Source organism: Bos taurus, chromosome 15 (genome assembly GCF_002263795.3).
Source record: "Bos taurus isolate L1 Dominette 01449 registration number 42190680 breed Hereford chromosome 15, ARS-UCD2.0, whole genome shotgun sequence".
NCBI classification, from domain to species: Eukaryota; Metazoa; Chordata; class Mammalia; order Artiodactyla; family Bovidae; genus Bos; species Bos taurus.
In genome coordinates this window covers 82,162,672-82,178,806 of record NC_037342.1, presented here as the reverse complement: position 1 = coordinate 82,178,806, position 16,135 = coordinate 82,162,672, and positions in this window count along the sequence as shown.

Here is a 16,135-nt window from a genome sequence, read left to right as displayed (position 1 = left end):
TATGTATTCTAATTTCCTTCTGTGTCCCTCGTACAAGGACACTTGTCATTGCCCTTGCAGGGTATTTGGTCCTATCCAAGAAGTCCACAAGGCATTTGGTCCATGCCAAATGCTGGGAGAAATATCAATAACCTCAAATATGCAGATGACACCACCCTTGTGGCAGAAAGTGAAGAGGAACTAAAGAGCCTCTTGATGAAAGTGAAAGAGGAGAGGGAAAAGTTGGCTTAAAGCTCAACATTCAGAAAACTAAGATCCTGGCATCTGGTCCCATCACTTCATGGGAAATAGATGGGCAAACAGTGGAAACAGTGGCTGACTTTATTTTTTGAGGCTCCAAAATCACCGCAGATGGTGACTGCAGCCATGAAATTAAAAGACGCTTACTCCTTGGAAGGAAAGTTATGACCAACCTAGACAGCATATTAAAAAGCAGAGACATTACTTTGTCAACAAAGGGCCGTCTCGTCAAGGCTATGGCTTTTCCAGTAGTCATGTGTGGATGTGAGAGTTGGACTATAAAGAAAGATGAGCATGGAAGAATTGATGCTTTTGAACTGGGGTGTTGGAGAAGACTCTTGAGAGTCCCTTGGACTGCAAGGAGATCCAACCAGTCAATCGTAAAGGAGACCAATCCTGGGTGTTCACTGGAAGGATTGAATTTGAAGCTGAAACTCCAATACTTTGGCCACCTGATGCGAGGAGCTGACTCATTGGAAAAGACCCTGACACTGGGAAAGATTGAAGGTGGGAGGAGAAGGAGACGACAGAGGATGAAATGGTTGGATGGCATTAGTGACTCAAAGGACATGAGTTTGAGTAAACTCTGGGAGTTCGTGATGAACAGGGAAGCCTGGCATGGTGCAGTCCATGGGGTCGCAAAGAGTCAGACACGACTGAGCGGCTGAACGGAACTGCAGATCAGGGAAGGTGGAAGAAGACTCGAGGAGCTGTGGGGACTGCAGACACATTTATTCACCCAGGAAGCAGCAGCAGCAGCAGCGGCGGCGGCGAGTCTTCAAAGACTGGTACTGCTGCTGCTAAGTCACTTCAGTCGTGTCTGACTCTGTGCAACCCCGTAGACGGCAGCCCATGAGGCTCCCCCGTCTCTGGGATTCTCCAGGCAAGAACACTGGAGTGGGTTGCCATTTCTTTTTCCAATGCATGAAAGTGAAAAGTGAAAGTGAAGTCACTCAGTCGTGTCCAACTCTTAGCGACCCCAGGGACTTCGGCCTACCAGGCTCCTCTGTCCATGGGACTTTCCAGGCAAGAGTACTTGCGTGGGTTGCCATTGCCTTCTCTGCTTCAAGACTACTGATACACCTAGACAGACAAAAGTGGCCCATGGCCCAGTGCTCCCAAGGTCAGCAGTATCGCTGTTTACAGAACATAAACATGCAGTGTGAGGCTGTGAGACAGTGGGGCAGGAGGTCCTGACTGACTCCGTGTTGTCACTTCATTTCTCCACAACATTCTATCTTTAATTAATGTTATCCCACTTCACATCCAAGGTAAGACAATTCCATTTGCTCCCTTTTGTGCTATCGTTAAAGTTCATCTTCTGCATTTACTGTAGCTCTGTTATTATTATTATTTTATAATATATATAATAATATATATAATATAATTATTATAATATTATTATAATACTGTATACAGTTATTATGTTCTTATTGTTTAGTCTCTAAGTCGTGTGCAACCCTTTGGTGACCCTGTGGACTGTAGCCTGCCAGGCTTTTCAGTCCATGTGATTCTCCAGGCAAGAACACTGGACTGGGTTGCCATTTCCTACTCCAAGGGCTCTTCCCGACTCAGGGATCAAGCCTGTATCTTCTGCTTTGGCAGGTGGATTCTTTTACCTCTGACTCATGTGGGAAGCCCCACACAGTCACTATATTTGAATTTAAAATAGTCAATTGTTTGTAAAGAATTTAAGAAAAGAAAGAAACGTAGCTTTAAACCACTTATATTGTCAATAGTCTCTCTGACTGCAGTTCCAAAATATCATTGAATTTAATTTCCTTTTGGTTTACAGACTATTTTTTTCTTGTAGGGCAGATATGCCTTCGCCGGGAGCCGGCGAGAGGCTCTCCACTCGTGACAAAGGTCATGAGGAAGGAGGCTCAGCATATGCAAAGGCAGGATCGAGCCTCAGGAGTCCCCCTGGATATTCTCGAGCATCTACCCCCAAAAAACCAGAGTCTGCCTACTTTATTGCTTTGTGCTCTCACCTCTGACTTTACTGGGGGCTGTCCCCCCACCACCATCTTGCTCTCTCTGACAAAGAGTTAACTTACAGCTCCAGTTAATAAAGTTCCTGGGCATTAGGAGTGTTTAAATCCAAACCCCTCAGGTAGCTCTCTAACTCACCTGACAAGTTTACCCGGACTCCTACAGCTATGCATACGATTGTTTACAGTCTCCCAGCCCGAGAGGCACGGGAAGCTTAAGATATTCAAATAGCTTACAGCCTCTCAGAGAGTTAGAAACTGTCAGAATAAAACTAGTAAAAGATTTCATTGATGAGCCAATGCTTGCTGCCAAGTTTCCACATCCCCTGTATTGTATCCTTGAATATGTATTAATTCATATAGTTGGTATGTAGAAAAAATAAGTAGTGGCCTTAGTGTTAGCAACTTTAGACCCTTAAGGTAATAAATTCTTTCCTTTGTTGTAAACCCACTGCACCCCTGACCTATAGGAATGTAACTTTATCTAACACCTTCGGAGGATGGCGCCAAACCTTAAAATAATTACTCTTAGAGAAAATAAGTCTTACGGTTGACAAACCTTTGTCAAGAGTCATAAAATGTTAATCAGCCTTTTGGCCAGAAGTTGATGTAAATCACCTAAACCATTTGTATATGATAAATTTGCAGGAAAGAAACCTTGGTTTTTGATAAGTATCAAAGACTGCTAACTTTGCATCCCCTATTATCCTCTATGTGTAACTTAGGGTATAAAAACCCCTGTTGAACATAAAGCTACGGGCCTTGCTGACCAAAGCTTGGTCTCCCTATGTCATTCTTCTTCTCAATTTCCAGCTGAGTCTCCATCTGGAGCAAGGAGGTCCTCTGCGACCATTTATTTGCCTGGGCTTCTAAGACCCACACGAGAAGGTGTCTAAGGTGGGGCACCTTCCACTATTCGAAAGGACGCCTGCGGCCTCTGTGGTCAGAGCTAACCTGGTGTCACAGGTTATATTGATTTTCTGCATAAACCAAGCTACTCAGCCTCTTTTCTCCACTGAATTTTCCTACTGAGCTATCCTCATTCTATTACTCTTTATATCTTTGATGAATATTTGAATAAGTCACCAACGCTGTCACCCCTTTGAATACCCTGGGTCAGCCGGGGCTGGACCTTGGCATGCCTTGTTTATCTGAAACTTTTTTTTTTTCGCTTGTGTTTTACAAGGATATTTTGTTTGATATGAAATTTCAGGCTTTCAGCATTTTTAAAATGGCATTCCACTGTAATAGGGAAGAACGTTTGTATTCTGCAAGTTAATCACTAAAGGGATGTTGCATGTAAGCTTGAATTATACATAATGGCTCATCTCTGTGAACCCTGCCTCCCAGGTAGGGAGTGTTAAACTAAAATACCTTTGTTTAGCTCACAGGAAACATCCCCGACTAGGCCCATGGGTGAGTGGCTGCAGGAAGGAAGAAAGGAACACATCCCTTCTGAGTCTGATTGGAACCAGGAAATGGTTGACTTGACTCCCTTCCCTTCTAGTATGAAAACAGCCTGAATCCTAACTCAGGAAAGAGGATTCTTCGGGGCCTGAGCCCATCATCTTTCTGGTCTGCTGGCTTTCTGAATAAAGTCATTCTTTCTTGTCCCAACAACTTGTTTCTCGATTTGTTGGCATACAGTGCTAATGAAGAAACAGAACAGGCTCCATCTTGAAAGCAGGACTCCATCCTGGGCCAGACTGTGGACTGTGAGCTATATGCCCAGTATCTACGGAAATGACACACCAACTGGAAAACCAGGAACCAGGAAGGAAGAGCCCCAGGGCTTGTATCTACACTGTCCGTTGCCTAAAAGAATACCCTAATTTTCTGTGTGACCGAATAGAATCATACATTCTATTATGCTTATTGGGGTATGACCACAGGCCTAATGATAATTGTCCAGTGTTAACTCCCTAGGCTTAAGGTATACCAGTAACTGATTGTATCTTGCTTTTCCCTTCTTCAGACTAGTTTCAGAGAATTTGGGGAGGTGGGTTTGGGCACGTACACTTAGGGTATATAAGGTTTTCACAAAAACCAGTCGGGGTCCTTGGCTAAGAGGAGACTGCCTTGGGCCTGCTGGTGTAATAAACTGCACTCCACTATCTGCATTGTCCTGAGTGAGTTTCCCAGAACTCGTGGCTACAACACAGCAAGCAGTGCATGCTTGGACAAGGTAACAAATTTTGGGGAGCCAACCAGGGGCCTTGCTGCCTGTGGCTAGATGTCCCAGTCCCCTTGCCACCCTGGGAGGTTTCTGGGTGAGACTCTTAGCAGGTGCGGATACCAGTCATTGCTTCAAAATTCCCCAAGGTGGCACTGGCTGACCCAGCGCTTGGCAGTCAGAGGAAGGAATCAACGTTGGGGAGAGGACAAACTCCCTACAGTGGGGTAGGCCGCTCCAGTGTATACACCCAGAAGCTTCATTTCCTCTCTGTAGGGGCTTTTTCTCCAGAATAAGTCCTTTTTTTTTTTTTTTTTTCTTTCTTTCTTTTTTTTTTTTTTGTATTTGAGGAGGGGTACCCCGTGGGAAAGAGGAAACAGTTGTTGAACTTTCACCCAGTTCGTGAACCAGTTCTGTTTTCTTTCTAGCATCTGTCTGCCATTTGTGTTTTGTCGGTCTTGAATTTGGCTTTAAAAGGGGGGAATGTTTCACTACCCCTAAAGAAGGTTCCCCCGGGCACACTTTGGGCAAGCGCTCTAATGAGGGCCATGAAACCCTGACTGAGAGGAAGATATTTTATTGTAAGAAGGCGTGGCCGCAGTAAGTGTCAGGGTCTCCACAAGGGGTTTTAGGTGGGGTTAGCACGGGGCCCTGTGTACCACGTTCTGTCCACAGTGCCATGTTAACTACATAGTTCGTGCTCTCCGGTGTTGTTGGTATATGTAAAACCACAAGACCAGACTTGGAGATTTATCTAGGATTTTCTGTTTGTCCTTTAAGGGTTTTCATCTCTTTTCGTTTGGTGCTGTTGCTCCAGGGTTTCTTGGGTGGCTCAGTGGTGAAGAATCCGGCTGCCAATGCAGGAGATGCAAGTTCAGTCCCTGGGTTGGGAGATGCCCTGGAGGAGGGCATGGCAACCCACTCCAGTACTCTTGCCCCTGGAGAATCCCATGGACAGAGGAGCATGGCCGGCTACAGTTCATGGGATTGCAAGAGAGTCAGACATGACTTAATGACCAAGCAACAGCAATTTTTTCTCCATTTACAGCCAAATCAATTTTGTGATATTCAAAACTTTTACTGATGTCAAATGGAGGAAAGAAACAGCAGGAAAAAAGCTCCTCCTGTCCAAGAGTGGGATAGTCCCAGGGAAAAGAGAAAGGTTCCATTTGGTTCTTAAAATCACCAAAAGACCATCCTAGAATTCCTCCCAGTGGCTTGGTACCAAAGCAAAAGTGTATCCTTTTAATGGTTAGAAAGAACCAATGGCTATTTACAGCTTTACAGAGCTTCCCCCCGCCCCCCCATGGCTCTTTTGTGAAGAAGCAAGGAAGAATGATGAGGTCCTTTGTGTGCGAGTATGTGGGCTGTTACATCAGGGAAAGGAAGAAAACGAAGGAAATGAGAGTGAGGATATAGTGCTTCAAACCTTAACTCCTGTGGCTGAACTAGATGTCTCAGCCACTCCTGCTGCTCTGCTAATACATCCACCCCTTCCACCACCTTCCCTTCCTAGCCTGCCCCAATTCCTGACACCAGGGCTCAGGACTTCCCCTCCTTCTAGGGACCGCTTAGAAAATCCTGTGTTAGTTTCTGGGGCACAGGGACTTGGCCTGGTATTACCATCTAACACCCAACAGGGGAGCCAGTTTGGGCCAAGAGCCACTCCTAGGGCAGGACTGTCTCCGTGGCTATCTCAGGTGTGTGTGCTACGTCACTTCAGTTGTGCCTGACTCTTTGCAACCCCATGGACTATAGCCTACCACGTTCCTCCGTCCATGGGATTCTCCAGGCAAGAATACTGGAGTGGGGTGCCATTTCCTTCTCCAAGGGCTGTTATCTCATCAGTTCAATCATTCAGTCATGTCCGACTCTTTGTGACACTGAGAACCGCAGCACGCCACCAACCCCTGGAGCTTACTCAAACTCATGTCCATTGAGTCAGTGATGCCATCCAACTATCTCATCCTCTGTCGTCCCCTTCTCCTCCTGCCTTCAATCTTTCACAGTATCAGGGTCTTTTCCAATGAGTCAGCTCTTCACATCAGGTGGCCAAAGTATTGGAGTTTCAGCTTCAACATCAGTCCTTCCACTGAACACTTAGAGCTGATTTCCTTTAGGATGGACTGGTTGGATCTCCTTACAGCCCAAGGTACTCTTGAGAGTCTTCTCAAACACCACAATTCACAAGCATCAATTCTTTGGTAGTCAGCTTACTTTATAGTCCAACTCTCACATCCATACACGACTACTGGAAAAACTATAGTGTTGACTATAAGGACCTTCATCAGTAAAGTAGTGGCTCTGCTTTTTAATATGCTGTCTAGGTTGGTCCACACAATCAAATGCTTTGGCATAGTCAATAAAACAGAAATACATGTTTTTCTGGAACTCTTGCTTTTTCCATGATCCAGTGGATGTTGGCAATTTGATCTCTGGTTTCTCTGCCTTTAAACCAGCTTGAACATCTGGAAGTTCACAGTTCACATACTGCTGAAGCCTGGCTTGGAAAATTTTGAGCATTACTTTACTAGCAGGTGAGATGAGTGCAATTGTGTGGTAGTTTGAGCATTTTTTGGCATTGCCTTTCTTTGGGATTGGAATGAAAATTGGCCTTTTCCAGTCCCGTGGCCCCTGCTGAGTTTTCCAAATATGCTGGCATATTAAGTGCAGCACTTTCACAGCATCATCTTTCAGGATTTGAAAGAGGTCAACAGGAATTCCATCACCGCCACTAACTTTGTTTGTAGTGATGCTTTCTAAGACCCACTTGACTTCACATTCCAGGATATCTGGCTCTAGGTGAGTGATAACACCATCATGATTATCTGGGTGATGAAGACCTTTTTTGTACAGTTCTTCTGTGTATTCTTGCCACCTCTTCTTAATATCTTCTGCTTCTGTTAGGTCCATGCCATTTTTGTCCTTTATCGAGCCCATGTTTGCATGAAATGTTCCCTTGGTATGTCTAATTTTCTTGAAGAGATCTCTAGTCTTTCCCATTCTGTTGTTTTCCTCTATTTCTTTGCATTGATCGCTGAAGAAGGCTTTCTTATCTCTCCTTGCTATTCTTTGGAACTCTGCATTCAGATGCTTATATCTTTCTTTTCTCCTTTGCTTTTCACTTCTCTTCTTTTCACAGCTATTTGTAAGGCTTCCTCAGACAGCCATTTTGCTTTTTTGCATTTCTTTTCCATGGGGATGGTCTTGATCCCTGTCTCCTGTACAGTGTCACGAAGCTCTGTCCATAGTTCATCAGGCACTATATCAGATCTAGTCCCTTAAATCTATTTCTCACTTCCACTGTATAATCATAACGGATTTGATTTAGGCCATACCTGAATGGTCTCGTGGTTTTCCCACTTTCTTCAATTTCAGTCTGAATTTGGCAATAAGGAGTTCATGATATGAGCCACAGTCAGCTCCTGTTCTTGTTTTTGCTGACTGTATAGAGCTTCTCCATCTTTGGCTGCAAAGAATATAATCAATCTGATTTCGGTGTTGATCATCTGGTGATGTCCATGTATAGAGTCTTCTCTTGTGTTGTTGGTAGAGGGTGTTTGCTATGACCAGTGCATTCTCTTGGCAAAACTCTATTAGCCTTTGCCCTGCTTCATTCCGTATTCCAAGGCCAAATTTGCCTGTTACTCCAGGTGTTTCTTGTGGAAAATTCTGAAAGAGATGGGAATATCAGACCACCTGACCTGCCTCTTGAGAAACCTATATGCAGGTCAGGAAGCAACAGTTAGAAATGGACATGGAACAACAGACTGGTTCCAAATAGGAAAAGGAGTATGTTAAGGCTGTATATTGTCACCCTGCTTATTCAACTTATATGCAGATTATATAATGAGAAACGCTGGGCTGAAAGAAGCACTAGCTGGAATCAAGGTTTCTGGGAGAAATATCAATCACCTCAGATATGCAGATGACACCACCCTTATGGTAGAAAGTAAAGAGGAACTCAAAAGCCTCTTGATGAAAGTGAAAGAGGAAAGTGAAAAAATTGGCTTAAAGCTCAACATTCAGAAAACGAAGATCATGGCATTTGGTCCCATCACTTCATGGGAAATAGATAGGGGAACATAGGAAACAGTATCAGACTTTATTTTCTTGGGCTCCAGAACCACTGCAGATGGTGACTGCAGCCATGAAATTAAAAGACGCTTACTCCTTGGAAGAAAAGCTATGACCAACCTAGTTCAGTTCAGTTCAGTTCAGTTGCTCAGTTGTGTCCGACTCCTTGCGACCCCATGAATCACAGCACGCCAGGCCCCCCTGTCCATACCCACTCTCGAAGTTCAGTCAAACTCATGTCCATCGAGTCGGTGATGCCATCCAGCCATCTCATCCTCTGTCGTCCCCTTCTCCTTCTGCCCCCAATCCCTCCCAGCATCAGAGTCTTTTCCAATGAGTCAACTCTTCGCATGAGAAGGCCAAAGTATCGGAGTTTCAGCGTCAGCATCAGTCCTTCCAATGAACACCCAGGACTGATCTCCTTTAGGATGGATTGGTTGGATCTCCTTGCAGTCCAAGGGACTCTCAAGAGTCTTCTCCATCACTACAGTTCAAAAGCATCAGTTCTTTGGCGCTCAGCTTTCTTCACAGTCCAACTCTCACATCCATACATGACCACAGGAAAAGCCATAGCCTTGACTAGATGGACCTTTGTTGGCAAAGTAATGTCTCTGCTTTTGAATATGCTATCTAGGTTGGTCATAACTCCTTCCAAGGAGTAAGTGTCTTTTAATTTCATGGATGCAATCACCATCTGCAGTGATTTTAGAGCCAACATTTTCACTCTCCTCTTTCACTTTCAACATGGTGGACAGCCCTGACAAAACGTGGTCCACTGCAGAAGGCAATGGCAAACCACTTCAGTATTCTTGAGAACCCCGTGAATGTTATGCGGGAGGCTAAATGCAAATGGCCAGCCTGCTGGGTTTCTCAGGCGTCTGTAAGTGGTGAGATCACAGCCATCCCTATACGGAGGATCCTCGACACCTTGATCATGCTTGGCAGTAACCACAGCTGACCACACTGGGACCTCATGAGGGAAGGCTGCCCTTATTAGGACACCACTTATTATGCCTCGGACAGGGCTTTGAAAAGGGAAAGCAAAGCTAAAGAGTTTGAACAATATTCAGGAAATTCAGCAAAACAAATGAAGACCTCTCTCAAGTTTTAGAAAGGATTTATCAAGACTACAGGGCTTCCCTGGTGGCTCAGACAGTAAAAAATCTGCCTGCCAATGCAGGAGACACAGGTTTGATCCCTGGGTCAGGAAGATCCCCTGGAGAAAGAAATGGCACTCCAATATTCTCATGTGGAGACGCCCATGGACAGAGGATCCTGATGGGCTACAGTCCATGGGGTCGTAGAGAGTCAGACATAACTGAGTGACTAACACACACAGATGCCATACTAATGCAGACTCGGAAGCCCCTGAAAATATTAGAGTGGTAAATTTGACCTGTTTTTGAGCAAAGTACCTCGATCAGGAGAAAGTTGCAAAGATTAGGTATTACATTTAGAATGAATACTTCTCAGTTGGTTGGTGTTGCTTATGAAGCGTTCAACAGGGAACAGCAGAGGAAAGATGCAAGGCAAATGCCACTCTCCTGGGGGTAGCATTGAACATCTGAAAGGCAAGTAACCTGGAGACAGGTAAAGCACTATTGAGGAAGGAAAAATGCCCTTAACGGCAAGAAAGACAACACGAAGAAGTGATTGCCCTAGGCCAAAACATAAGAAGAAAAATGATAAAAGATGAGAGCCTCTCATACGGTAGAGATGATCACAGTAAGGAAGGACAAGGCCCACGGCTCCCTTGGACTTGAGGTGCCTAATTCCCCCCAGGAGTCCAGGATAAAACGGTGCGGGATGAGCTGATGAACTTCCTGGCGATAGACCTCGTCCTGAAGTTTTTCACCAAGAGCTTGGGGTCAGAGTCCCATCAGACTGCACTTTAAGCCTATACAGATGGTGCTCATGGAAACCCCAGAAAAGGAGACAGAGGTCTTCCCCGCTTTACCAACCGCACTCCCTCCTGGGTCTGTGAAAAGATAGCCACTAATATTTGTGGACATTTTTTTCGGTGTGGGTGAAAGCATATCCCACTTGGACAGAACGTCTCTGAAGAGGATGCCTGGGTCTTGAACAAACTGAAAGCTGAACACAAGCAAAGTATCGCCATTGATATCTCCCTGTGGACATTTGAGACCATCAAGTACCGTCACTGATGCCCCAGGACACAGGGACCTTATCAGAAACGTGATCATGGGACATCGAAGACTGATGATGCTGGCCTGATTGCTGTTGCTGCCAGGGAATGTGAAAGAGGCATCTCCACGAATGGGCAGACCCTTGGGCATGCCCTTCTAGCTTCCACTCTCGGTGTGACACATCTAGTTGCTGGACATAATGACAGATCCCACTGAGCCGCTTTACAGCCAGGAAAAACGAGGACTTCACTAAGAAATTCAGCACCTGCATGAAGAAAATTGGCTCCAACTCTGACACAGTAGCATCCGTGCAATTTCTGGCTAGAACAGTGACAACATGATGGAGCCAAGTGCTCACATGCCTTGTTTCAAGCCTTGGAAAGTCATCCCTAGAGATGGTAATGCTGGTGGGACAAAGTGCTAAAGGGTTTTATCAGATTCAAACAGCTGTAGATAAAAAAGGAAAGAGGATTTTTACCACTGACTGAAGATTCTACGAAATATTCATCACCCCATTTGGCAGGAAATGGCCAGAGTGGTCTTAATCCTTTTCCCCGCAAGTTTGTGGAATGAACATTAACAGTGGAGAAACCTAACAGGGAAGAACCTTTGTATTCTACTACAAGTTACTCACTAAAACAGTACTACCTTTAAGCTTAAATTGTATCTCTGGGAATGAGAGATGGGTATTATGTATAATCTGCATAATTCCCTATTATCTCTGCCTCCCAGATAAGGAGCTTCAAGCTAAAATACTTTTGTTAAGCTCACAGGAAACGTCATGACCAGACCCACCTGCGAATCACTGTAGGAAGGAAGAAATGAACAGGTCCCATCCAGAGGCTGACCCAAACTAGGAAATGTTTGATTTTAATCCCTCCCCTTTAAGTAGAAAAGAAGCCTGAGTTCTAGTTCAGCCAAGACGGTTCTCTGGGACGCAAGCCAGCTGTCGTTTTGGCCTGCTGGCGTTTGAATAGTCACCGTTCCTTGCCAGGACTGTCGTCTCTTGATTTACTAGACTACCGAGCTGCAAGCAGTGTAAGACTGGACTCACTGACACCACTGTCTTCCCGACCTCGTGCACCTTCTGAAAGCCAGCCACTGTGTGCACCTCTGTTCCCTTACATGTCACACGTGCTTTTCCTGTGGCTTCCTTTAAGGTTATCTGTCTATCTGGGATTTTTAATCGTTTAATTATGATATGTCTGGGGAGTGGTTCTCCTTCTGTTTCTTCCATTTGAGGTTTACCGAACTTATCCTAAAGGTGAGGGTGGGGGGTGGGGTACTTTCTAGGCCCTTTAAGTCTTTCCAAGTTCGTAATTTCTTATGGTTAACAAAAGAGCTCTGATTCTCTACATCAAGTTCAAACAGTCGCCCTCTCTTGCTTTGCGGCAGGTATTCATGAAAATGGAGAGAGCGCAGCAGGCGTTGCCTGTAGAGACCCTGCCTCCAGGATCTCACAGTTCAGAGTTGCTGAGGACTGGGGGGATTGGAAGGACCCGTGGGATCAGAAAGCAGCTCAGACCTCTGGAAAAAAACGAGCCTCAGGGGGGCACTCTGCCAAACACGGGACCTGGGAGGAGGGACTCCCCACACCCAGCCGCCGAAGCGCAGCTTGGTGCGTGTGTTCAGTTAAGACTCTCAGCTCAGCAGGTTGGGGATCAGACCAATAAGCACACTTTTCAAGACCACAGTAGCCAGAAGATACATGTCATCTTCTGGAATGATCTTCTGCCTCTTATTTCTGGGGATGTGGGGGGGTGTGGAGGGTGTGGGGGTGTGGGGGGGATCTCTGCAGAAACTGAGTGGGAAGACAGTGTTACAGGTGAGAGCCAAGGAGGATCACTGCTCTGAGACGCCTCAGCCCATGTCTCCTCACTGAAGCGGATGAACCAAAATGTTGCTGTTGGATGCCGATAAGAATTTATGAGTGCTGAGAGTTATGCCAGGCGAAAAGGAAGTGGTTCCCTTTGAGAAATCTGTATCAGGAATGTACCATGTACGGGGTAGTGTCCTGATTCTGTAAAAATTTTTCCCTGGATAAGGACAGGCTTTTGTTCTGAATTGGTACGTAAATGTGGCGTGATTTGGAAACTTCTTGTTAACAGCTGGCGTGCCAGAAAAGGTAACAGCTTCTGGGAAGAAGTATGTGGGTTTGGGTGATATTTATGGAACAGTTTGTAGACATACCATGCAAACACGATCTCATTCAATTCCCTAGAAACGTTATATGGTAGTCAGATCCCCCCCCACCCCCGGCCCCCTTGGATAAATGATGGCCAGGGAAATTAAGTGCCCTTCTTAAAGTTTCCAAAAGATGAGGTAGACTGTAGTCAACAGACTACAATCCAGATGAGATTAATATTAATTTAAAACCGTAAAAAAGAAATGTAATTTTTAAAATCTCAGTTGTAATGCTCCTATATAATTTGGTGTTTCCTTCTAAATTTTTATCGTCTGTGATTTATGTGAATATGCACACAAGAAGGCCTCTAGTTATTTTTGCAGTGTCATGTCCCTCTTTTCATGTTCATCTTGAAGACTTTCTCACATGGCAACATATAACCTTCATGTGAAAATGGGTTTTAGAGTAGTAAAGGAACGATAGATGATATTTACATGAATTATATGTGTAGCAAGACACTGAGATTGTGTCCTGTACATGCCTGGGAGTTAATATTGTATTCCTTTCAAACTTTTTCAGAGTATTTTCCTTCATTTGAGCTGTCTTCTTTGGATAAATTCCCAGTACTGGAATGGATTTGCCAAAGGTTTCAAACTGTGCTTCCCAGGACTTTGGCTGTTATCAAGGCTGTCACCCCCCTAAAACAAATCTCCTCAGTTTTAGTCAACTGCATTTATTGAACATCACATTTGTGTTCATTTTGTGTGTGTGTGTGCATATATGCGAGTGCAAAAAGTTTTCCCAAATGTGCTTGTCAGAACTTTAGTATTCTATCCCAGTAATCTGGCATCAAATTCAACTTTTCTTATTCTCGTGCAATCTTTTTGTGAAATGCTCCTAGCTAATGTGTGAATGGGCTTCCCAGGTGGCATGAATGATAAAGAGCCCGCTTGCTAATGCAGGAGACATGAGACAGGAGTTCAATCCCTGAATCAGGAAGATCCCCTGGGGGAGGGCATGGCAACCCACTCCAGTATTCTTGCTTAGAGAATCCCATGGACAGAGGAGCCTGGTGGGCTACAGTCCATAAGGGTTGCAAGAGTTGGACACAACTGAAGCAGCTTAGCACAGATGCGATGTCTGATTAATGTTTAGAAATGATACAGTTCTACTGTCTTGATATTTTCCAAGATATGGCACAGGTACTTCTATTCTGGTCTGAGCCTTTTTTTCAAAGAAACATCTGGTAGAAATGCCCAAGCCCAGAATGTAGTTGGTTCTTCTACTGACACCTGTTGAATGAAAGAATGAGTCTTTTCCCTTGGTAAGCAGAGTGATTAAAGAGATGATTGTGTTTATGCAAGCATGTCATACATTAAATCAATAAACATTGAGTTTTTACTGTGTGCCCAACAGTGTAATAAACACTGAGAATAATAGAATAAATGATTTAAGATCCTGCCCAGAGGACTGATAACCTAGAGGGCAAACTGTAATGGGCTGTAACAAGTTTTGATTGAAATGTGTACATAATCTTTGGGGGGTACAGAACAAAGAGTGATCTGTTCCTTTGGGACTGAGGAACTAAAGGGAGTCAATAGAGAGAAAAGGGAAATTTGAGTAAGACTTTGAAATGGGAACAAAAGCTGGATTTTGAAGGTCTTCTGGAATTAGGGCCTAAATAAAATGAAGACAGTCCAGACTTGTTAAATCAGATACTGAGTTAAAGAAATATTCTGTGGTCTTGTGTGGAAAAGAAGGACAACAGAGGAGACTAGCACACTTCACCTTGTAGTAAAGAAGACATCTATTTACAGGACTTAAGTGATTCCTACCAGCCTCAGTGACTGCCCACAGCAGCTACAATCAAGATACAAAGACCACTTCAGAAAATTAACCTAGAATGGATTAAAGGCTTAAATGTATTAAGACCTGAAATCATAAAACTCTTAGAAGAAAACATGGTGTGGGGGAGTGGGGGGAAAGTTGACCGTGGTCTTGGCAATGATTGTTTTGGATATGACAACAAAAGCTCAAGTATTGAAAGCAGAGAATAAACAACTGGGGCTATATCAAACTAAAAATTTCTGCACAGCAAAAGAATCAACAAAATGAACAATCTATGGAATAGGAGAAAACATTTGCAAACCATTAAGGGGTTAATATTCCCCTGTCCCAGGTGACAGACAGGCTGAAGGTAGACGCAGGGGACAGAGAAGCACTTCCAGCCCAGCTACTACCTTATATTTTGAGTTACTGTGCCACGTCCAACTTTGTGCAACCTGCCAGGCTCCTCTGTCCATGGGATTTTCCTGCAGAAATACTGGAGTGGTTGCTATTTCCTCCTCCAAGGGATCTTCCTGACCCAGGGATCGAACCAACATCTCCGGAGTCTCCTGCATTAGCAGGTGGATTCTTTATCACCTGGGAATCCCTGAGGTTAGCTGCAAAATGGCCGCTGCTTTAATTTTGCTCTCCAGGTTTTCCACTGGGAAATATTGAGGGCAGGAGGAGAAGGAGGCAACAGAGGATGAGATGGTTGGATGGCATCACCGACTCAATGGACTTGAGTTTGAGCAAACTCCAGGAGATAGTGAGGGACAGGGAAACCCGGCATGCTGCAGTCCATTGGGTCACAAAGAGTCGGACACAACTGAGCAACTGAACAACAGCAACCAGGTTTTCCATAGGAATCTCTCCGTGCTGTGCTGTGCTTAGTCGCTCAGTCGTGTCCAAGTCTTTGTGACCCCATGGACTGTAGCCTGCCAGGCACCTCTGTCTATGGGGATTCTCCAGGCAAGAATACTGGAGTGGGTTGCCATGCCTTCCTCCAGAGGATCTTCCCAACCCAGGGATCGAACCCAGGTCTCCTGCATTGCAGGTGGATTTGTTACCAACTGAGCCACCAGGGATGCCCAAGAATACTAGAGTGGGTAGTCTATCCCTTCTCCAGGGAATCTTCCCAACCCAGGAATCAAACTGGGGTCTCCTGCATTGCAGACGGATTCTTTATCAGCTGAGCTACCAGAGAATCTCTGTGGTCCACCCTAAGTGGAAACATAAAGGGAAGGGAATTCTGGGAAATGTAGTTCAGCCTGGCTGAGATGATACCTCATTTGTTGAATACATTAAGTTCTCAATAAATATTAACACTTATTGAGTGATTAATAAGTGAATGACTGCATAGATGAATAAAGCAATACTTAGGTTTCCAGGCTAGTCACAAAAGTCTATTTAAATTATAATGAAACTATACCAAAATACCATTAAATAAAAAATCAAAGCCAGACTTTGGTAAGGAGAGACTTTATTTGAAAGGATTATTTCAAGAGGGAAAAGGAGTGCTGAAATAGGAAGAGGGTATTTGCCGGAGTCCAGCCCC